Source organism: Scylla paramamosain, chromosome 31 (assembly GCF_035594125.1).
Source record: "Scylla paramamosain isolate STU-SP2022 chromosome 31, ASM3559412v1, whole genome shotgun sequence".
Taxonomy (NCBI): Eukaryota; Metazoa; Arthropoda; class Malacostraca; order Decapoda; family Portunidae; genus Scylla; species Scylla paramamosain.
In genome coordinates, this window is record NC_087181.1 from 2,897,501 (window position 1) to 2,922,947 (window position 25,447).

Genomic DNA, 25,447 nt, shown 5'->3' on the forward strand with positions numbered 1-25,447 from the left:
AGAGAGAGAGAGAGAGAGAGAGAGAGAGAGAGAGAGAGAGAGAGAGAGAGAGAGAGAGAGAAAACATTTACAGGCATTATAAGGCCCAACTCGCGCGTCTACACCCACGCACACTCCTCCAATGGGACATTTTAGACCTCTGCCGCCTTTCTGTGTACTCTGTGGGGAAAATCGCTAAAATATATTTGTAAACTTTAAAAAGCAGCAGGAAATTCGAGTGAGTGTGGCTTTTACGCCGAGGCCGCCGCCGCCACACATCGATATGCAAAGTGCAGCGGTGACGAGGGGCGGGCGGCGGTGTCCAGGCCACCGCACAGCCCGTTTACCGCCTCGCCCCATATGGAGGTGGCCGAGTTGAGGCAGAAGGAGGCGCCTTTATGGGGCTGAGTTACTGGGTGAATACTGGCGTCTTTGCTCTGTGGCGAGGCGTGTTGTGGGGCGGGACTCGGCCCGGCCTGTCTGTCACTGGCGGTCTTGCTTCCTTGCCGCCTCGTGTAGGGGGAGGAATGGGAGATTTGATGGTGCGCTGGACAAGTCCTCGTGTGTTGGTGCAAGATGTTGGCTGTTCATTGTCCTTTCATATTTTAGAAAGGATGACGAGCAGATGAGTGCAGTGTTATACTTTTCTCTCATTTCCTCCCTATTAATACTGTGGCGAGATGGCTCGCTGACACCTAGCAAGGCCTTCCTTCCTTCCTGGCGGGCGTGGAGGCTGCGCCTTGCCCTCCCTCCCTCTCTTAAGAGGTTGGCTTGGGTGTCGGGGTCGGGGTTGGTCCGGGAAATAGCAAGGCTGGGGCAGCTTTTAATGGGACTTGTTTTAGTCTGCCATAACAGTAAAGCAGATACCTAGGCCAGGAATGTTTCATTACAACAATGCGGTGTAGGGACGGGAAGGGCGGTCGGCGGGCCCACCAGACCTCGATCCCGCCAGGCAGCCTCTCCACGTGCACGCAGGCTGCGCGCCTTCATATATACGGAATAATTTGGGGCGCCGCTCCCTCCTCTGTGCTGTAAACAAAACACCGCCTCCGCGCCTCGCCTGACCCAGGTATGCACAAGATAAATAATTTCAGTCTATTCTTAACCCTCTCACCGGCCAGCGCGGAAACATGGCAGCCTTTTTCTAGTTCATAGCGTTTTAAGCGCAGCAAATTTTGGCGACGACATTCCTAACGCGCGGCACAACACTTTTTGTGGCGGTAATTGCTTTTTGCAGTGCACTGTCAGGCGTGCAGGCGAGGAGTACTTTTTGTGGTGTTCGAGTGTTTTCCCCTCCTGGCGGCGGCGGCGTCCTAGTGACGTCACCACACCCACGCCACGCGCCAGGCCTGGCTGAGGTGGTGAGGACAGACCTAACACTTGCCTCCCACTGCCTTCCATTCCCCCCACTCATCCATCCTTCCACGCCGCACTCCTTCCACCCTCCGTACCGCCCTTGCACCCCGCCGCGCCCAGCATCCTGGCCCCGCGCCCTTCGAGGCACCCTCCATTGATCGACACTATCAGACATGCAGAGAGGAGCGGTTGGCGCGGGCGGGGACACAGGCTGGTGCTGAATTAAAGTTTAAAGAATGTGGTGAGCCAAAGAGCTCCTAGAGACCCGCCGCCACTCGCCTGTCCCGGGCATCCCGCAGGACTGTTGGCTCAGGCGGTTACCGGGACGTGCCGCGCCCCGGGGGTGTTCCCAGGCGACTTTGCATTCTCGCCACTGGCCCACGAATCCCTGAGAAGTGGTTATTTCTGTGTGTGTGTGTGTGTGTGTGTGTGTGTGGACCTAATACTCAAGGAGTGCATTTTCGTATTCAACGTGAGGCTGCACGCCCCCTTACCTTGCGTGGCTGCGCTGTTATGCACGCAGCGCGAGGCTCACCATACAGTCGGCACACGGACACGGCCACACGGCAGATAGCGGGAGAAATATTGCCGCTGCCGCCGTCTATCTTGACAGCAAGTCGGCAGCCTCGTATCTCTTATCACTCACCTTTGTTATCGCTGCCGTGCCGCTGTTTGCCGTCTAACAGTTACAATGTTGGTATCGCCTCATCCACTTTTTTTTCAGTATCATGTCAGTACAAGGGAAGCAGGGGCGTAACCATCTCCTGCTGCAATGATTCTTTGTTCCCACAGTCAGCCGGAGACTTGTGGGGGCATTGATTTCCTACAGAAGGAGAGGGAGAGGGAGGGAGTAGGTAGATCTCGTGTGTACAGAAGCGATTTAGAGTTGTGTTTGCCCTGGAAAGGAGTGAGTGGGCGAGGGTCCTGCCTCTTTGTTATGGCCTGAGTTACTGCCGAATACCAATTGCTGGATTTGCAGGAAGAGTGCATAAAGCTCGATAATGTTTCAATATGCGGAGGTGCGGCACGGCGGGGGCGAGGGAGTGGCTGCGGCTGGCGTGAGGGGACTAAACGAGGCGCTTATCAGGATGAGCGACGAGGCGGTGGCAAGGTAATGTGTCAGGCAGTCGAGGGTGTCAGCGGCCCGGTGTTAACAAGAGGTGATTGGTGGCCGCCTGCAATTAGTGAAGGTGTTGCGAGTCTTGCCTGTTTCACCCCTTCCCTTCCCGTCTCTTTTATTTTCTTTCTTCCCGGTAACATTTCCTCAGAGAATGTGATAAAATAAGCGTACTGATTTTTGTACTGCCTTTGTCTGTTCCTATTGGGCTTCATGGTGATGGATCACTTCTCCTCACTATTGAAAATTACTATTATTCCAGTTATTAGTGTTTCATTCTTGTGCATCTTTAGTCGCTCTCTCTTTTCTCTTTCCCGATTGTGTTATGTATGAGTACATTTAGTAGATTTTAATTAACTGCTCGAAATGGTAACCTATGCAAAATATCGTCAGTCAGAATGTAATTTATGTTAGTAATTACTGAATTGGGAAAACATTGACATAGGAGCGCGGCGCTGCGCTAAACAAATTCAGAATCAGGCAAATCAATCACTGGACACTGCAATGGCTTCAGGGAAATATGTATGAACGTTAATACTTATGAACGTTAATACTTTCATTCCTGAGCGGCGAGCAATGACGCGGGAATGATAGCCACTGAAATGACCTTCCCCCTCCGTGGTGCATTGAGCCGCTGCCCTCCTTCCCTTCCCACACTTCCTGTTGTTCTTGGACGCGTGGCCTTCCGTCTAAACAGTTCAACAAATAAAGGCTTAACAATGTCACCGCGTCTCCCTCTGAGGAGCAACAGTGTGCGGGTGATGCCGGGAATATTGCTGTGCCCCCCTGCCGTCCTTGGAAATCCTGATGAGCGCGGCGCCCCCTCATTCGGGGGCGAGAATGTCAAGAACTTGAAGTAGTTGAGACTTGCGAGTGCCACCGGGGAGGAACGCGGCCGCCCAGACCGCCCCGGCTAACAAAGAGGTTCTCCTTCACCCTCGACTCCCGCTTACACGCTTCTCAACAATTTCTCTCCCGGGGAAAGCTTAAGAGAGAAGAGACGCCGCGAAAGAAGGAAGAGGAAAAAATATCGCGGACTTAGGAGTGAAAACTAGCGTGAATTTTAAAGAACGGGAAGTTTGGGTGACAACAGTTAAAATTAGATTGAAGAATGGCAAAGTTTAGGCGGCGTGAGGCTGAGAGTTGAGTGAGGGAGCGAGGCGAGCTTGGTGGCAAAAACCTCTCCTGTTCCTCCACCTTGCCTTCCCTTCGCCAGGCACACTCCACCACCCTCGCCGCCACTGCCACGCCTCGCCATCCACCCCATCACACTCACTACCCTCCTGCACACCCTCCACCCCCCTCCACACCCCCACCACCACCGGCACGCGCGCCTTCCTGTAAACTAGCAAGACCTTAGTTTACATGATCAAGCCAAAGTTTTCGCGGGCCAGATTTTTCGTGTCTAAATTTATAACCAAGGCTTTGGGCGGCGGGCGTCAGAATGAGGGCGGCGCCTTCACACCCGCCCCCTCTTTTTAATTACTGGCGTGGTGTTTTACCGCGTTAAGTGACAGAAACACCGCGCGGGAAAAATTATACTGCAACAACAAACGTTATATTCTTTTTGTGACGTGTGGTTTAACCTTGTGTTTTTGTATCCGGAACTTCTCTTATGCAGCCTGAAAAAGTTAAATGTGGGCTTTACCAATAGTTTGTGGGAGGCGCATTAGTGTTAGCGAGTGTGGGCCTTGAGGAGAAGCATCCCAGGCACCTTGAGACGGGACACTGCTGGGGGCTGTCACTCGGCGTTCTCTCACCACCAGACTAAACCAAGCCGCCCCTGACAACTTCCTGCCACGGCTCAGGTATACGTGTGGGTCGCATCTCAGGCTTTGTTACGTGTCTTAATGCACGATTAGGTGTATCTGTGTTTACTTGCTTATAGTTAAAAAAAAATAGGAAGTCTTTTATGTCAACCACACAGTAACTGACGCTGATATTTACTGCCATCATCCTTTTTGTCCACAGTATATATAACAAAAAGCACTTCACAGACTTCTTCACCCTGCCTCACCCTGCTCTTCGCTCCTCCCTGCCTCACCCTGCTCCTTACACCCTCCCTGAGCGCTCCATCATCTCCCCACTCCCGGCAATCCCACACACCCCTATCCTGCCGGTCCTCCACCACACCATCCACTCTATTTTCAACTCCCATTCCATCTTCATCCCCATCCACGTCACCCTCCACCTGTCCATGTCCTTACGCTTGTTCCATCCTTTTCTCACCTTTCCTTACTCATTCCATTCCATCCTCATCTTGTCCCTTCAACGTCACCCTCCAGCCATCCGCGTCCATACCATTGCAGTCCTCACTCCACCCTTGCCCTTCCTTTTTCTTCCTTTCCCTTCTCCCTTATCTCTATCCTAACGTTTCCAGCCTCCTCTCCCTTTCCATTCCATCCCCATCCCGCCCAGTCCATGCCACCTTCCACCCTCCTCACCCCATGCCATCCTCTCCACTCCTTATCTCTGCCCCAACCTTTCTCACCTCCTCCCCCATTCCATTCCATCCCACTCTCCACCCTCCCCAACCCTGACGTGCTCCTCGCCACCCTGCCCCCATCCCCCTTCCCCCTTCCCATCCCTGACATGCTCCACGCTGCTGCAGTGAACTTGGTCCTTTCATCTCTCGGCATAACTCTTTGTCCCGCTCTCCTCCCGTGCTGCAAAGCGTACCTGGTAAAGTTGTTGTCCCACTGATAAATGTTTAAGCCGGAACAAAAGGAGATACTCGTTGGTGGAAAGTATGTAAATTATGAGCCTGGCAGACTTTTTTTTTTCATTTATTTATTTATTTTATTTATTTTTTTTTTATACGTAGCATGTCACTCTTACCTAGAACTGATTAGAGAATGTGTAAGAATAATATGCATAGGAATATTTGAAACGTATATTAATCTCTTAGTGTTTGTACAGGATTTTGTGCTTGCAGATGTTTGAAGGTGCACTGTGTTATCCTTCTAGTTAGCCTTTCTGAAGCAGTAGTATGAAAAAATAAAGGGAGAAAAAAGCAAAGTAACTAAGAAGGGAGAACGACGAGAGTAAGGGTTCGTCACACTGAACAGCGACGTGCAAGTTTAGAAAGAATAAATGAATTACATTTTTATAACGTGTAGCTGTGAAATAAATGTGCATACGGAAGTGTAAAGGAAGATATTGCAGACCTTTTAAAGATTTAGGTCAAGACGTGCAGTGCTTAAAGAGGAAGGCGGCGCCGCATCAGGCAAGCGAGTGTCACTTTCACGTAGAATGTCTTGAAGTACTTTTAATTAATAACAGTAGAAACTTTACGACTGTTAAAAATATGAGACTGGTGTATGTTAATTTGAATGCGAAATTCTCTCTCTCTCTCTCTCTCTCTCTCTCTCTCTCTCTCTCTCTCTCTGGGTGTACAAGGCAGGCCAATAGGTGTGTTGCAGCGTTACCTGTGTTCCCTGCCGCGGCGTGACAGGTGGGCAGCGACAGCCAGGCAGGTGTGCTGGCTGCCCGACACTCAACTTACACCGAATATTTTGTGCGGGATGTGGAATAATGTTAGGTTTGTGTTTTATTTTGTTATTGGTTTTAGTGCTGCTGCTGCTGCTACTGTTGCTTCTACTACTACACTACTACTACTACACTTCCTACCATGACCATTACTACTATCATTATACCTACTGCCATCACCACATCACCACCACTATTACCATCATCCCTCCTGTTACCAGCACCACCACCACCACCACTACTACTACTACTACTACTACTACTACTACTACTACTACTACTACTACTACTACTACTACTACTATTACTACTACTACTACTACTGGAATTGACCCATTGCCATTCAAGTTCCATTTGTCACTTCAGGTACAAAGAAATGTCTGTGCTTTGATAAACTATGTAAAAAAATCGATAATAATGAGGAATTGTTTGTCGAAAATACACATGTGAAAGCTAAAGAAATTCATCTTGTTAATGGCAAATATCGGACAATTTTCTCATTAATCATCAGCCTTCGTCCACTTAACGTTAATAATAGATAGACTAGGTGTTTGTTGTAGCTCTGGTGTTCTTACCAATGGGACGTTTTTGCTTCCTCAGTAACTGCGTGAATTTACTGAGAGGTAAAACTACAACCACTAACTGTTCTTAATGCCACACAGTATATTTTCCCCATAACCACTACCAACTTTTAGGCTTAATAGACTCGGTGTTTGTTAGAAATCGTGCAGTGTTAATACCACTGATTTTTTCTTCCTCAGAGTAACTGCATAAATTTACTGAGGTCACTACAACCAACCTTTTCTTCTGCAACACAATATCTATTTTCCTATAACAATCCACAACTTCTCAGAATTCTTGTTTGTTATTAATCTAATGCTAATAACACTGAGACTTGCTTTCTCAGAGTAACTACGTACGTGAATCTACTGAAATAACTACAACCAATCTTCTCACTCATATATATATATATATATATATATATATATATATATATATATATATATATATATATATATATATATATATATATATATATATATATATATATATATATATATATATTATATATATATATATATATATATATATATATATATATATATATATATATATATATATATATATATATATATATATATATTTATATATATATATATATTTATATATATATATATATTTATATATATATATATATTTATATATATATATATATATATATATATATATATATATATATATATATATATATATATATATATATATATATATATATATTTATATTTATATTTATATATATATATATATATATATATATATATATATATATATATATATATATATATATAATTTTTTTTTTTCCCTACAGCCACCTACAACTTCTCAGACTGTGGAATTCCTTGGCTTCTGTATTTTCATCTTTCCTATGACTTGAACTCTTTCAAGAGGAAGGGTTTCAAGACTTATTCTCTAATTTCTTACGATCTTTTCTCTTTGGGGACTGGCAACTACTTTTTTCCCTTGTCCGGTGCCCCCCCTCCATAAAAAAAAAGACTTAACTTTAATGCTAATAACACCGAAACGTTTTGCGCCCTTAGAGTAACTACTTCACTACTACAGTATTACTGTTTATATTCCCCATAACCACCTACAGCTTTCAAACACTTGTTTTTTTGTAGTACATTTCCTTGAATAGTTTTGTAGCCTCGAAAAGAAAGTTATCCCCTTCTATCTCTTCTGTGCAAACGATTTTTTTTTCTCCCAGTTGTCTTCTGCTAACAAAGGATGACCACAGTCACAAAAATTATAAAAGATTTCCACTATTCGCTTGTCTCAGCTGTCACTGGTGTGTTATGAAGTGATACAAACATACACAAGACCATTCTGTTCAGCTTGAAATGAAGTAAAAGATTAGTCTTGTTTCTTATTTAAGTTAATCTACACGGCATTATTGAGCTAAAAGTAATAAAAATACTGTGTTAATTATTTTATCACAGTGTTTGCCTACGGTTAAGTCTTCGGAAATTATAACTTTAAACTGCACCAATATATTTTCTTAATCTTGAGAGAAATTAAGACAGTAATTGTAGCTTATTTTTTTAGTAAGCCAAGATGTTTTTACTGAACGCAAGTAAAACAAACTCTTAATTCTTTCATAGTCGTGTTCTTAGAAGCCATATTAACAAACACACCCCCAGACCATTTTTAAGCTTAACAAACCACAACAGAAAGAGAGCAAAAAGTGCCCTTAATTTTCGGCTAATCCTAGATCCATTTACCGAATACAAACATAGCTACACCATTTTATTTAGCTGTCACTTGTGTCCTTTGAAATCAATAATAATTCCATCCCAGATCATTTCATTTAAACATCACAAACCACAACAATCAGAGCAAAATGTGTGGTTAATTTTTGACTAATCCCAGGTCCACCTTTTTTAGCTATCACTCGTGTCCTTAGAAATAGTAATAAATCCACCACAAGCAATTTATTTTAAGCATCACAAACCACAACAATCAGCAAAAAGTGTGGTTAATTTTTGACTAATCCCAGGTCCACCTTTTTAGCTATCACTCGTGTCCTTAGAAATAGTAATAAATCCACCACAAGCAATTTATTTTAAGCATCACAAACCACAACAATCAGAGCAAAAAGTGTGGTTAATTTTTGACTAATCCCAGATCCACCTTTTTAGCTAACACTCGTGTCCTTAGAAATAGTACTAAATCCACCACAAGCAATTTATTTTAAGCATCACAAACCACAGCAATGAGAGCAAAAAGTGCACGTACAAGGCCCCAGTAAGCGTGTGGTCCGCGGGAAGAGTGTCACCGGGTATGGTGTTAAAGGGAAATTGTTACGAGAGGCGAAGTTAAAGCGGCACTTTGACACCAGCCAGACATTTACAAACTTCTCGAGATCGTATAGACCTTTCTGTTTACCTATTGGCTCCAGGGACCGGCCGGGAGGGGAGGGAAGGGAAGGAAAGGGACGCCAGCTTCCGGGTTTTCTGGTAGATTCAAGACTTTTTGATATTTTTTTATTTTATTTATTCATTCATTTTATTTATTTATTTTTTTTACTCTCTCCGTGTGTGTGTGTATGTGTGTATGTGTGTGTGTGTGTGTGTGTGTGTGGACTGTGCGGTATGCAATTAAGGTTAACTAATTTTGAGTGTAATGTTTGTTTTTATTTTTGTTTATTTTCTGGTCTTCCGTATTAAATTTGGTTCTCTGCTAATTTATATATGCGTTTCCTGTACGTTTACATATTTTCATTCTTATTTTTTTTTATTTTTTAGGTTTCAATAATTTACTCTCCGTTCATTATCATCAAATATATGCTTAGGTCTTAAGCGTCTCTCTCTCTCTCTCTCTCTCTCTCTCTCTCTCTCTCTCTCTCTCTCTCTCTCTCTCTCTCTCTCTCTCTCTCTCTCTCTCTCAAGCAACCAGGTAATAATTTGCAAACCACTCGTCATTTCCTTACACACACACACACACACACACACACACACACACACACACACACACACACACACACACACACACACACACACACACACCTTTTTCTTGCTAAATACGGTCACTTCACCTCACTTCCTCACCTCAACTCCTCACCTTCCCTCACCTCCCCTCCCCTCATCTGTGCCCTGACGAGCGTGTCTTTTCTCCATGTCACGGTGGCGCGGCGGCGGCGCTAACACGGCCCGTATCGGCGTGTGATCTATGTCGTAGAGCGGGAAGAGGGACTGTTTATGCTTTACGGCGGTGATAAATGCATGCCATAGTCGCGTGGTGGCGAGGACCCGGGATCAATGCCAGCAGGACCCAACCAGGCGAGGGAAGGCAGGGCAAGGAGGGTCTCAGGTCTCAGGGTCTCAGGTCTCAGGGTCTCGCTCGATACCTCCACGGGTTTCTTTGTGTGCCAGGCTCCTTACAACTCCGGCAGCAGGGTCTTTTTTTTTTTTTTTTTTTTCTCTCTCTCCAGTGGAGTCATTTATTTAATAGTGTGGAGTGGAAGCAGCGGGGATGTTTTATTAATGAACTGCCAGTAGTGTGTGGAGGAGGAGGTGGAGGTTTGGAAGAAACTGAGTTTGGTTTGGTTGGTTGCGTGGAGGAGGAGGAGGAGGAGGAGAGAAAAGGAGGAGAAAGGTGGATAATGGTTCTTTCTGGTTCATGGTTATCTCTCTCTCTCTCTCTCTCTCTCTCTCTCTCTCTCTCTCTCTCTCTCTCTCTCTCTCTCTCTCTCTCTCTCTCTCTCTCTCTCTCTCTCTCTCTCTCTCTCTCTCTCTCTCTCTCTCTCTCATCTCATCTCATCTCGTCTCGTCTCTCTCATCTCTATTGTTGAGTAAAATCTATCTTGCCAATTTCGAGATATTAACAAGTGTTTGTGGCATGCACTTCACAGCAAGAAAACCTTACTGATCCATCAACTAGCACAAAACACTCTGAAATGCAGTACAGATAGACAAATAGACCTTGAGAATCACATAATATTAAGATAGACACACACAAACCTTCCCCCACCCACCCCCACACACACACAAACGTATATATTGGAGTGAGGTGAAGAAAGGAAGAAAATGAGGAACCTCGCTTGGGTGGTGGGCTCAGGGAGGGAGGCTTTGGGACGCGGCTCCATCCTCGTGAACCCCGGACGCGAAGAGTCTCCGGAGAAATCATTGGAGGGTGTTCCTGATGACAAGCGTTTGAAGCGACCACGTGACGGAATACTGAGCTGGCGAGGCTGGGGGTGCTGGTGGAAGGCTGCTGGAGGGGCTGAAGGTGGCGTGGGAGTGTTCGAGGGAGTTAAATCAGGAGTTAGTGTTGGGATAGGTTACGTTAGGTTAGGTTAGTTGCACGTGGGAGTGTATCTTAGTGTAAGTTTGTATAGGAGTTAAGTTTTTGAAGGTGATGTGCGTGTGTGTTTTGCATGAGTGGTGTCTGTGGGAGTTAGTATTGGAGGTTCTGGAGATGTACATGGGAGGTAGCAGGTAAAGGGGTGCTGTAAAGAATGAGTTGCGTGGGAGATGGATTGTTCGAGGGCGTGAGGATGTGTCTGGTTGTTAGTGTTGGGCCTGTAGGTGTCGGTGGGAGTTCAGGTGTTAGAGGGGGTGGAAGTGTGCGTGGGAGGTAGTGTTAGGGGAGCTGGAGATGTACGCGGGAGAGTTCTAGGGGTATTGGAGGTGTTTGTGGGAATTATTATTGGAGGCGCTGTGTGTGTGTGTGTGTGTGTGTGTGTGTGTGTGTGTGTTGTGGGTGTTGAGGGGTGATAGGGCGCAGGGAATGGGGTACTGGGGAGCGTGTGGAGGGGAGAAGGTGGGTGGCATCCTTCATGAGCCCCAGATTAGGGTTATGACAAGGGTCTACTGAGGCAACATTAATGAGGGAAGAGGGGTACTTTACTACGCGGCATTATTGCACCTTCGTCTGCCGCCGCCGCCGCCGCCGCCGCCACCGCCGTTCTGTTTGTTACCTACAGCACACAACAAGGATATGCTTTTATGTGTAATGTTATCATGTGTCGTATCTGGAAATTTACTGAAAGATTGATTAAAAGTTTATTTATACTTTCAAAATGCTAGTAAGAAAATTCATGAAAGAAGTTGATGTACCAAGCTGTTTTTTTTAAATGTTCAGCTGACGGTGTATGGATAAATCAAGCTAGCAGAAATATGAAGAACTGATGTAGAAAGGCGTGTAAAGTTTCCCTGCAGGATATAGACTGAAAAATAAGTGAAATGTAATGTAGTAAACTGTTAATAATAAAAAAAAAAAACGGACATAAGTGAAACTTTTTAGGAATGTGTTTGAAGTAACCTTATTATATGAAGAGCAAACTTTAAAAAATAAGAGAAAAAAAAATCCGAACACGAGGAAACGAGTGAAAAAGAAAATAAGGTTAACTAAAAAGGATATGCATCAGTGTGCATCATACATGAAGAAATACTGTAAAGAAAATACTGTAATGAAAAGTAAAATTAAAAATAAAAGTAATAATATGCAACAATAGAAAACGAATGAAAAGACAAACACGGCAAAAAAAAAAAAAAAATGAATATGTAACAAGTTCCCATACACAGAGGTAACAGAGCCTGCCATTACCATAACACCTGTACTGGGACATCTTAACGTGAAAAAGCAGGCCTCCCTTTGACACCCTTTAACATAGCAGGCTGGGCGCGGGGCCACAGCTGGGGCGGGGGGGACGCACCTGTACAGGGCCACGCCACCGGCCACACCTGGGCCACACGAGGGCCATAAACATTAATTGCGTCATATAAATAACATCACGAGTGGCATTAATGTTACTAGAGGTGTACCCGGCCGGCATTAGCGTCACTATTGTTATATCCGGGTCATATTAATGGTACAGCGACGGTACTGTGCTGTCCCCCGCCTCGCCGCGCCGCCCTCCTCCGCGTCCTTCATTACACGGTCCAGCCACGTGCTTCGCGAGGGGAGAGGGGAACAGGGGAGAGGAGGAATTGCAGGCCTGGAAAAATATTTGGGACGAGTTGTGGTGGTGGTTGTGGTGGTACTACTACTACTACTACTACTGTTGGGAATAATCATTAAGAAAACTACAATGATTTTTTTTGGGGGATAAATGTCAGAGTTCAGGAAAAATGTAATTGGAAGGAGGATGAAGTCGTGTGTGCGTGTGTGTGTGTGCCGTTTTTTGTGATGATACCACACACACACACACACACACACACACACACACACACACACACACACACACACACACACACACACACACACACACACACACACACACACAGACGCGTAAGAAGTTCATTCTTCCGTATGCTTGAGTTGCATTGTGCCTGAGAGATGAGACGAAAACGCCGCCGCGGGTGAAGAGCGAGGGGGAAAAAAATAGGACAAAAACACGAAGAGGCTCAACTAACGAGAGTGCAGCGGCGAGGAGTGGAAACATCCTGACGAGCGTGACGACGGTGACAGTCGCTTAAGCCTGAAGGTGTCATTTCCCTATGCAAACACTAGACGGGAGGAGGAGGAGGAGGAGGGAGGGAAAGAGAAAGAGAGGGAGGAAGGGAGAGGAGGAGGGGTGAGAGAAAGGTGGTAAGGAACACGCTGCTCCAAAACAAGGGAGCTATTCCGCCTACTTTCCTCCCATTACTGAGAAACAATAGCGAGCCTGCACACTCCTACGCAAATGGACTTAGTGTTTTTATCAGGCGCTTGAGAGAGAGAGAGAGAGAGAGAGAGAGAGAGAGAGAGAGAGAGAGAGAGAGAGAGAGAGAGAGAGCCTTGTGACGCCCAGACCTCCCCATCCTTGCGTTCGAGTGATTGTGTAAGAGGTTGTAGTGGATTTTAGTGTGTGAGAGAGAGAGAGAGAGAGAGAGAGAGAGAGAGAGAGAGAGAGAGAGAGAGAGAGAGAGAGAGAGAGCATGTCTGTTTTTCTTTCTCAGTCTGTTTGCCTTCCTGTTTGTGTGCCTGCCTGTCTGTTTGTTTGTATGTCTCGCTGTGTGTGTGTGTGTGTGTGTGTGTGTGTGTGTCTCAAGTGTGTGTATGTATGTGTGGAGGAGGAGCGGTGGCAAGATAGTGTGGCGTGAGCGTGGCTTCCGGTGTGGATGGGGGCAGGTGTTGTGGATGGCAGCAGATGGTGTGGAGGAGGTGGTGTCTGGACAGATACAAGTGGGCCATAACACACGCAGCCTTTCTTTCTGGTCTTGTATATATATATTTTTTACCCCGGCATTCGTTCCTCTCTTTCCTTCTTCCTCTGTTCCTCCTCCTCCTCCTCCTCCGGCGCGGCACGGGATCGAGTTATCCAAGAATGAGATAACCTTGTTAGATCGTGTTGCATTCTCTCATTTTTTACACCCCTCCTCCAGCTTCTAGTACAAGTGGCCGGGCGGGGAAAAAAATGTAATTATGTGTTGTGTTTTAAGAGATGTTTTCGCTAACGTGCCGCCGCCGCCCTCCGCCTAATGCTGTTATCTCTCCCGGCCGTCTAATCCACTTAAACGATTCACTTTCCTGAGGAGTTAAAAGTGTTGACATGACGACATTCTTCCCTTTCCCTCAACTTTTTTCCCCCTCCACTGTTTGATAAGTTTCCTTAATGTGTATCTTTGTCAGCTACTTTCCCTCACTTAGTTGATTGCGTTTTGTTAGTCTCGCCCGTTTTTATTCAACATTTTAATTACAAGTGAGGTCAGGGAAGACTTATAGGGAGGGTTGTTTGGGAATAGTTCTCACCTTCACTGTAATGAGACGCCATGAGAATTGTGTTTTTGCTTCCCCCTCTCCCCGCTGTGTGTGTCTCGCCGCGGGGAATGCCTTGATGAAGTGCTAATTTCTTGCTCTCTCTTTACAGGTACGTGGTGTGCTGGGAGTGAGCGCCCCACCTGGCCACGTGAGGGCGATCCGTGAGTTGCCCCAGGCTGTTTTGGGAGTGGAAGAGAAAGAATAGAGGCAACATTGGAGTTTTGGGAAGGAGGAAGTGAGGGTGTATGGAAGGAGTTTTGGTAGGGAGGAGGGGAGGAATAGTGGTGGGTGCTTAAGGAGGGAGGGAGGGAAGGATAGAAGGAGTTTTGAGAGGAAGTGAAAGAGCATGGAGGGAGCTTTGGAAGAGAGGGAGGGAACATTGAGGGAGTTTCGGAGGGAGGGAGGGAGAATGGAGGGAGTTTTAAGAGCAAGGGAGGGAGGATGGAGGGAGTTTTGCGAGGGAAGGAGGGAGGGAGGGATGATGGACGGATGGAGGGAGACTGGAGTGAGTTTTGGGAGGGAGGAAAGGAGGGAAGGAGGAGAAAAAAAGAAGTGTGCAGTATCCTTGTATCGTGCGAATGATGTTACTTGCGTTGCTTATGTTAACACGTAAGAAGTTTAAAGCTTTAAAGAATAGGATTAGACTCCATTGCACGAGCCGTTTAATCCCTCTTTATGACCCTTTTAGTGTTATAGTCCCCGTCAGGAGCGTTCACTGCCGCCAAGTTCACGCCGCCAAACCCAACACAACTACACACTACACCTTGCACTCCCTCCCTCCTTTCCTCCCTCCTTACCCCACAGATTACCAACACCCCTCTTCTTCCTACCATCTTTTCTTACTCCTTCCTCGTTTCTGACTTCATCCTATTCTTATCTTCTCTCTTCCTATATATCTTCCTACACTCATTCTTTCCCTATTTTTGGTCTTATTGTTCATTCTATTGTCTTCTTTCGTTCATTTCCTTCACTTCCTCGTCTGCGTTGCCCTTCCCTTCTCCTGTTGTTGTCGTGTCCTTTCTTGCTTACCCTCTCATATCATTACTAACTCATTCTTTCCTTTCCTGATTTTGTCCATGGTCTAATCTTGGTTTCTCTAAACAATTCATGGCCTTCCTTCTTCATTGATGTCTGTCTCTGTCTACAATTCTAATTTCACCCTCTCCCTTATTTCCCTTTCTTCCTCCCCATCTCACATTTTCTTTCTTACCCCCTTCCCTCATCTCACAGTCTCTCCTATCACACACACACACACACACACACACACTACATAAAAATAATGGTATAAAAAGACGCCAGCATCCAAACCACTGCCACCATCACCAGCTAACAACCATTAGTATAACAGAATTAAGGGTATGTTCTGGCTTAGGCCGAGGTGACTGTCGGACCTTGTTTCTGCTAGGTGGTGGTGGTGGTCGTGGTGGTACTGGCACTACTACCACTACTATTGCTGCTGCTGGAGCTACTACTACTACTACTACTACTACTACTACTACTACTACTTTTATTACTGGAGTTATAACTACTACTACCATTAGTATTATCCCTGCTGCTACTACTACTACTACTACTACTACTACTACTACTACTACTACTACTACTACTACTACTACTACTACTACTACTACTACTACTACTACCACCACCACCATACAATACAATTATAAAAACAGTCTACTCGTATCTCTCTCTCTCTCTCTCTCTCTCTCTCTCTCTCTCTCTCTCTCTCTCTCTCTCTCTCTCTCTCTCTCTCTCTCTCTCTCTCTCTCTCTCTCTCTCTCTCTCTCTCTCTCTCTCTCTCTCTCTCTCTCCAAGCTTTTCACGGCAGTCCCGGGAGAAATTACACAACCCCCGGCGGATCAAGTAATTCTGGCGAGGACTCGTGCAGCCTGTGTTAATGTCAGCGCTTCCCCGTGATTGTTTACTTGACGTTGAAATGTTAATAAGCGTTAATGCGACGTTCCCACAGCCAGAACTGAGCCTGGGGAGTTCTTGAGGGTCCCTGGTGTCTCCGTCTCTGTGTTTCTCTGTTTCTCACTCTTTTATTCTGTAGATTTTGGTTATTGTGTATTTTTTTTATATAGCTATGGAAGGTGTGGTATCTGTTCTCTTCCTTTCCCTTGCTGTATTTGATTTTTTTTGTGTTTTCCAATGGTGAAGTGAGGGATGGTGTAGTAGCCTAGGTTCTGGTGGTGATGGATGTGCGTGTGTTGAAGGGGTTAGGGTTAATGGTGTTGTGGTGATTAGTGGTGGTGCAAGATTGTGGTGAAGCTTTGAAGAGGTCGGGTTTGTTTGGGGTGCGGTGGCGTGGTGTGGTGGTGAGAGTAGTGGTTGTGGCTGAAGGCAGAGGTGTTGTGTGTGTGGTAGTGTGTCTGAGTGTGGCGAGGCTTGGCAGAGATTGTAGTGTTGGGTTCGCGTGGTGTGGTGTAGCATGGTGGTGGTGGTGGTGGTGGTGGTATGTGATGAGTGTGGCAACTAGAACTGTGGCAAGGCTTAGCAGATGTTGTAGCGTTAGGTTTGGCGTGGTGTGGTGTAGCATGGTGGTGGTGGTGGTGGTAGTAATGGTGTTCACGACATTACTATTGTTATGGACAGCATTAAAGTTTATTTGGTGCTTGTGCGGAAATTGGCAATTGTAGTAATGACAATAGCGGTGACCTCAATAATGCAATTCGTAAATAGTTGAAAGCCCCCCTGTTGTTTAGATGAGCGATGCATACATTAAGGCTTAGGCGGATTATCAGCTGATATAAAGCTGCGAAATTATCAGTTCACTTTGGGGAGATAAAACTCTGTGGAAACTGCTTATTGTGCCTCGTAAAGTATCGGGTAATATACTTCATAAATTGTGATGACTGAAGTGTGTGTGTGTGTGTGTGTGTGTGTGTGGATGGATGGGTAGGTAGGTGTGTGTGTGTCAGTCGGTCGGGTGGTCAGAGAGAGAGAGAGAGAGAGAGAGAGAGAGAGCATGCGTGAAACCATTAATAACTTTCAAATCTACAAAACACACACACACACACACACACACACACACACACACACACACACACACACACACACACACACACACACACACACACACACACACACACACACACACACACACAAAGGCCAGATCACTGCGGCATAAAGGTTCTCTCCCCGCGTCGCGCCCCCAGAGTTCAATACGAGCATACAAAGAACATGTCACTTGTGTTCCTTAATTCCGGCAGGCTGATCCGAATTCCCGGCAGGATGGACAAAGCATTCACTGTTGACTCGCACTATTGAGCTTCCTCTGTGCCGGATTAAAAACGCTTACCTTCTGGGAAAAGCATTTGATCCTCCGTTTGATCCCGTGTTTCGTGGTCGGCGATTCGGGTGCTTTACTTTCGTATGCTTTAGTCTTATCTTGTAATCTATCGCGTTCACTACCAAAGCATCGATGTGTTATACTCGATGTCATGAGAGAATGCGATCAGGTTTGGTATATTTTAGTCTTCGTCTTTTCATCTAGCGCTCTCAATAGCAAGGGTTCGATTTTGCTGTATAGGATAGAACAAGAAATAACTGGTTCAAGCTTGAAAGATTTAGATTCGAGAAAGAGATAGGAAGGAATTGCTTCTTAAAAAGAGTAGTATATGAATGGAACGGACTCAGTAATCAGGTTGTTAGTGCTGAGTCATTAGGGAGCTTTAAAAAGATTAGATAAATTTATGGATGGGGATAATCGGTGGAAGTAGGTAGGTGTGTTTCGTACAGGGACTGCCACGTGTAAGCCTGATGACTACTTGCAGCTTCCTTTATTTTCTTATGTTCTTGTACTGTAGATGTTAAGAGGATGTTGAGTTAAGATGTTAGCCTTTCATTGTCAAGAGTTGTGAATCATCTTGCTACATATTCAACAGTTATCCTATTGGTTAGGTAAGGTAATGGGGAATGGTGGTCTATACTCGTAGTCCTGAGGGGATTGATGTGGTCAGTTCACCTTAGTTAAGTTAGGAAATATTTAAGTAATGTCCACAAAATACGAGTTTATTTTGATTCCTAATAGCCGAGGAATGTACTGCAGTGTCTGAGAGATTTTGTTTCTTGCATAATTCATAGCAACGACTGCTATTGATGGGACGCTTAATGTTGCCTTAAAAGTAATGAAAAAACTATCAGGGAATGTTTTTGTTGCACACCTTTATGCATTTTTTATAGCGTTATTTTGCATCGATTAGATTTACCAGGAAATGTTCACAGGTGCAAAAAGTAACAAAGTGAGGTGGTCTTTTTATTGCATACTTCTGTACTGACTTTTTGTGACGTGTATTTTCACTGCAGTTACATGATGTCAAAATAAGCACGTTGGAACTTGTTTTTCATTCCGTATTTTTTCACCACCATTTTTAACTTTGCCGATCAAGTTAATGTTTGCTTAGATGAGGAAATATGGTGATAATAATGACTAAATGTAACATACGATAATTGTGCTTTATATACGTCAGCCATTTATATCAACAGACCACTTCACTATATTACTACTACTACTACTACTACTACTACTACTACTACTACTACTACTACTACTACTACTACTACTACTACTACTACTACTACTACTACTACTACTACCACCACCACTACTGCCACTACTATTACTGCCACTACTGCCACTACTACTACTACTACTACTACTACTACTACTACTACTAATAATAATAATAATAATAATAATAATGCACCAATATCGTGACAACCATGGCGAGAATACGAACATTCTCTCTCTCTCTCTCTCTCTCTCTCTCTCTCTCTCTCTCTCTCTCTCTCTCTCTCTCTCCTCTCTCTCTCTCTCTCTCTCCTCTCTCTCTCTCTCTCTCTCTCTCTCTCTCTCTCTCTCCCAGACACCTTGCGTCACCACTCGGCTCCTCGGCATTAAAGAGACTCAACTGGTGAAAGAAAGAGGAGCGTCTGGGCAGCGACTAAGTGACACTGTAGCCGGAAGGAAGGAGAGGAGAAGAGAACCTCGCTGTTACATAAAGTCCACCGCCCATTTAAAGCTATTGAGCCTTCGGTCCGTTCGCTCCTCTCAAGACTTCACTTTTTTCTCTCCCTCGCTTCACCCGCACATGGAATTTTCAGCTTTAATGTCGGATCCGCTGGGTGTATGGGAGGGAGGCCTACGTAGGAGAGAGTGTCAAGTCTGAAGAACGGGCTCAGCTTTAAGGGACGTCTCAGGCATCACCAGCTTAGCCTAACTTAACTAGACCAGCACCCAGAGTACAGGGGACCACTAAGGAACACAAAGGAAGGGTGAAGATTGTAGTGGTGGCCTGGTTATGAGAGTAGAGGACAATTAAGGAATATAAAGGAATATTTTGGGTTAATTTCTATTGTCTTTTGTGTTTTTTTTTTATTTTTTTTTTTTAAATGAGTTCCTGGATGTACTTAGAGGGAATAGTTACCTGGGTTTAAATGGACTGTCAGTATATGGGAGGATTTATATTTGAAGGGGAAAACGTTTAAATTAATGGGAAAGATTGGAGTGTTGAAGATTTTTGTCCCTGACTGTGCTTATTTTATTTATTTATTTATTTATTTATTCTATTTTATTTATTTTTTTTTTTTGCGAAAGAGGATATTGTGCATAGGTACACACACACACACACACACACACACACACACACACACACACACACACACACACACACACACACACACACACACACACACACACACACACACAGGGTGTACGCATGACTGCAATACCTGGAACTTCTTTGCCGTTTGTATGTCTGTCATTTTTTTCATCATTACTCTTTTCCCTCCCGTCTCTTTGTGATGATTGCGAGCATTTGGTGACAAAAGGCTGCATTTTTCGAGTCACTTATTAACCTTTTTTATCACTGCATACATTGAGCGCATTTTTTGTTATGGCTACTTTTCATTTGATGGCATTGGGCACGTGTAAAAATCAGTAAATTGTTCGGAGTCTCACTTTTTCGGTAGGGGGCGGAGGGGGATGTGTGGAAAGACAAGGGGAGGGGGGGAGGGGCAATTTTATCTCGATACTCGTCGCTACTTTGAGGAAAGGCAGAGTATTTTCCGTGTCTGGAATCCCTTTGATTCCGTGATGCTTGAAAAGAAGGAAGGGAAAGAAAGAAGAAAAAGGAAACTATGAGAGTCAGGTAGTGTGAAGTATTTTTCTTCGTGTGTGTGTGTGTGTGTGTGTGTGTGTGTGTGTGTGTGTGTGTGTGTGTGTGTGTAGGTGGGTGTCTGTTTCTTTCTTTGTTTATTTTCTTTGTTCTTTGTCTCTCTCTCTCTCTCTCTCTCTCTCTCTCTCTCTCTCTCTCTCTCTCTCTCTCTCTCTCTCTCTCTCTCTCTCTCTCTCTCTCTCTCTCTCTCTCTCTCTCTCTCTCTCTCTCTCTCTCTCTCTCTTTACTTTAAGCCTCTACATGCATAAGCCAACGTAGTTTAACCAATACTCGTAGCTTAACCAATCACATAGTTTAACCAATCACAGCCATAGCTGAACCAACTCCAACCACAGTTTAACCAGTCACAACCAAAGCTTAACCATTCAAAAACATCCCCGTAAAGACGAAAAGTTCAGGATCTTAAACTGCACCTTCTTCAGTCAGTGTGTCTGGTGACCTTGAGCAGGGACAGTCGCCTTCAGTGCCTCATGGTGGTCGCGGCGCCTTCACGCGTGTCACGATAACCAATAATGCCCCTGATTTATGACCGGCGCCCGTCGTAAGCGCTCCCCGTCCTGTACCGGGGGGCGAACGGGCGACATAAGCGCGTGCTAATATGCGCAGGTCTCCGTTTTTCCCTGAACGTGTCATTATCTGGCGGGTCATATTCTCGCCGCTCAGCGCTGAGTGAAAGACGTGACCTTTCATAAGTCCAATTCAGCCTTTATGTGGCCGAGAGACGACCGGCTGTAAAGATTAATAGGAAGAGTTATGGGAGAGACGGGAGGCCAGAGGAGAAACGGAGGAGGTGAGTGTCGGGCTAACTGCTGGAGAGGAAACAAAGGGCTAAGATAAACAAGAGAAACTTTAGCCCAGACGAGAAAAAGGAAAAGAAGACAATGAGACCTCCTCCTCCTCCTCCTCCTCCTCCTCCTCCTCCTCCTCCTCCTCCTCCTCCTCCTCCTCTTCCTCCTCCTCGAGTACCTGGAGAAGTGTCTCGGTAACCCAGCTGCTCGGGAATTTCCAGGCCGGAGAAGGAAGGAAAGTGTTGCGGACCAACAGCTGTAAATTGCTCCCCCTTCCGCTGCGTCCCTGCGCCGGGGCACGGGACGCGCTTTTACACAAATTTTGAACTTCGAGGGCGGAAAGTTTCTTCTTGAATATGCAACGCGGCTCCTCATTTTTGCCGCCAGCCACCTCACTATCTGGCGCAGTTGTAGTAGTGATGGGAGCTGCAGTCTGCACGCCGCCCTCATGAGCCCTGTGTGTAGTTGCCTCCGTCTGCGTTCTTGCCTTCTGACTCTTTCTTCTTCCTCTTACATGTGTCCTTGGTTCTTTTGTATTCGGGTCTGGTTGTTATTCTTTTCTCACATTATTTCTGTGCATAGAATTTTAAGGGATTCAAAGTAATGCATCCGTGTGTCCTCGGGTAGCAGTGCCCAGACCACGTCACTGGCGCAGCACAGTTCTGAATTTTTTGTGCATTTGTTGATGGTGTTACGTGTACCACCAACACCATTACCATAGTTATCACCATTACTACTACTATGCTGCTTCTACTACTACTACTACTACTACTACTACTACTACTACTACTACTACTACTACTACATCTCAGCCAGTTCCACCTCTTCGTTACCGTAACACCACCTACTTCACAACTACCGCTACACACACTCTCTCTCTCTCTCTCTCTCTCTCTCTCTCTCTCTCTCTCTCTCTCTCTCTCTCTCTCTCTCTCTCTCTCTCTCTCTCTCTCTCTCTCTCTCTCTCTCTCTCTCTCTCTCACCAAGGCACAATTTTTAAGTCCTCTTCTTCCTCCTCCTCTGTTTTCTTCCACTTTTGCCTTGTCCCTTTTTTCCTCGTTGTTTGTCCCTGCATGTTCTGCTCTTCACTCTCTCCTACCTGTTCTCATTCTTCACCTTCACCTGTCCATCATTCTCTCTCTTCCACCTTGCTTCACATTTTTTCTTCCGTTCAATCTTGTCGTCTCCTCCTCCTGTGGTCTCTTCCAAGCACCACACGGGACTTTTTTTTTTTTTTCACCTCATCTCCTCGACTCATCTCCATATTTTGTTGTTGGTCCTCCTCCTCCTCCTCCTCCTCCTCCTCCTCCTCCTCCTCCTCCTCCTCCTCCTCCTCCTCCTCCTCCTCCTCCTCCTCCTCCTCCTCCAACTTCATCTTCACTTCTCTATCGTTCTCCTTCCGTATTTTCTCCCAATCACCCTTTGTTGTTGTTGTTGTTGTTGTTGTTTTCTTATTTTTCTGTTTTTTGTTATTTTCCTGTTCTTGTTTTTTTTTGTTCTTGTTCGTTTCTTGTTCTTTTTCTTCTTGTTCTTGTTGTTCTTCACTCTTTTCGTCTTAATTTTCTCTTCTTTCTCACGTTCGTCTTATTGTTCATTTCTTCGTCTTTTTTTTCTCATTTTTTGCTTTTTTTCTCTTTCCTCCTCCTCCTCCTCCTCCTCCTCCTCCTCCTCCTCCTCCTCCTCCTCCTCCTCCTCCTCCTCCTCCTCCTCCTCCTCTCATTACTCTTTCATGTTTCGTTATTGTATTCCTTAATTTTCTTGTCTTTCTGCACTTGTTCTTTTATTTTCTGTGCCTCTGCTCCCCTTTTATCAAATATTTTCTTTATTGCGCCTCCTGGTGTTGCTGTCTTGATGGGCTGCTTAGTGGCGCCATTTTGTGTTTCATCCGGCTGTTAGGTTTTATATATTTGTGTTATTTGTGGCGTTTAGTGTCGTGTTGTTGGTGTTGCGTTGCTGTGTTTGTGGTTCCTTTTATGTCTTTACCTAGTTTTTGCTGGAGACTACTACTACTACTACTACTACTACTACTACTACTACTACTACTACTACTACTACTGTTACTACTGTTACTACTATCATACTTCATTCGACACAAATTCGTCAGTACATGTTCCTAACTTCATCATTTATCACTACAATATCCACTTATCACATGCATTACCTCTATCACAACAGCCCGCCTTACACTCACCATTATCACCACCACCACCACCACCACCACCACCACCACCACCACCACTTGACACATTTATCCTCATACATTCCTAACCTCATCACTTCTGACCTGCTATGCTTCCCTGCTAGGGTTTAGTGTCCACCACCACCACCACCACCACCATAACCACTACTACCTGACACAAATTCAGTCCCAATACATTTCTAACTTCATCAATTATAACCTGGAGTGCTTCCCTTTTTGACCACTTAATGTACTGCCAAGGTACAGCCTTTCCACCACCACCACCATCACCACCACGACCTTCACTCCAGTATACGTACTATTAAAACTGAGGAGTGCGGTGCTTCCCTCTGTGACCACGTAATGTACTGCCAAGGTCTGCAAGTACAGCCTTTCCACCACCACCGCCACCACCACGACCTTCACTCCAGTATACGTACTGTCAGAGCTCGGGAGTGTGGCAAAAGTCAGCCATGAAATATATGACACTGTTTACTCTCAAGCATTAATTGTCAGTGAGTCAACACGACTTGGGGAGCCGAGAGCGCCGCGCCAGCCCTTCCCACCCTGACTTTTACGTGCCATTTGACGAATCAGGGAAAACCGCCCGTGCCTCACCAGTGTCTAAGGCGCCGTGTCGAGTGCCGCCCTTACCCCCCGCAAGACCGATTCTCCGCGGCGCCGCTCGGGTGAACAAGATGTCAACCGTAGCAGCGCCGTAAAGGTGAAAGTCTTAATTACTTGACATGACGGCTTGGGACTGTGCGGCAGCTGGCCAGGTAAATATCGCCCGGCCCGCCTGCACCCACCGAGGAAAAAAGCATTGGTCTATTCCTCGCTGCTTTCATTATCATGGCGGCCGGGCAAAGTTTGAAGCAATATCCTCCGTCGGGGAGACTCGGTGGGTTTTGTTTGCCTTTAATATTTTAATTCAACCCCAAGCGCACCGGTGGGGAGTGAGGAGTGGGGCGGGGGGCGGGGGGCGTGGTGCGTGGGTGGGTCTTTGAGAGGGCTGAGTGCTGCGGGTGAGTGTGTGAGTGGGTGCTTCCTGTGGGTCCGCAGTACTAGGGACGAGGCCTAAATTTGTCTTGGTGGTGGTGGTGGTGATGGTGGTGGTGGTGGACGGTAGATGGATTAGATAGGTAGTTGGTTCAGCTGAGTCTCCCTGCCGCCTCTTCTGCTCAGATTGATAAATATATTGATTACGGCCTCGCAGGATGATGGAATGATACGCTGCATTACAAGCGTGACGGTACATCACCAGAAAACACAGCGAGACGTTAAAATGCAAGAAAATACGATTAATGCAACACTTGGAATGGAACAAAGAACGTGGCCGTGAGAAAAAAAACAGGGAATTAAGCAGAATTATAATACTTTATCTGCATTTCACTCGTCTTACACCAAGTAAAATCATTTCAAAAAGAAACAAGATAAACGCTAAACGAAATAAAGAAAAAGAAAGAAGGCGTCTGGAATGTGTAAGATAATGTGATAACGAAAGAAAACATGAAATAAAGCACAAGTTTGTCATTTTATTCTCTGCATTTCACTCGTTTGCCTTTCCACACAACACAACCACTTATTCTTTAACGCTTTGCTGTCTATCAGGACTGTTTCCCAAAGACCAAAGAGATGATCAATCGGGTTAGCTTGGGTATTTTCCCCTCCTGACGCTGCAGAGTCATTGTTGAACTATTACTAGGATAATAAAAGCAATCTTGGAAACCTTAATAGCTTCCAGTAGAGCCTGTGAAAAGATGACATGAGACTCCTAAACGTTTTAGAACACGGTCCATAAAACTCTATACGGGAACTGCTTATCAGCCTTACCACCACCTCACCAAGCGGGCCTCGTGCACCACCAAACCTGCACCTTCACTCCGCCCTCACACGAACCCAGCGCGGCCCTCCAGTGGAAACACGAACACGGAAAACTGAGAACTACATGAGTGTCGCCTGATTCAGCTTTGAGCCCCAACACCCGTGACGACCCCGCCCCCGACCCAGCGTACCATTCCCCTCCGTCCCTCCCCCTCCGTCCCCTTCCTTCTCCTCACACCTCCACCACCGAGAACGGATAGTAATTGGTGAATATTCACGTGACGGATCCAAT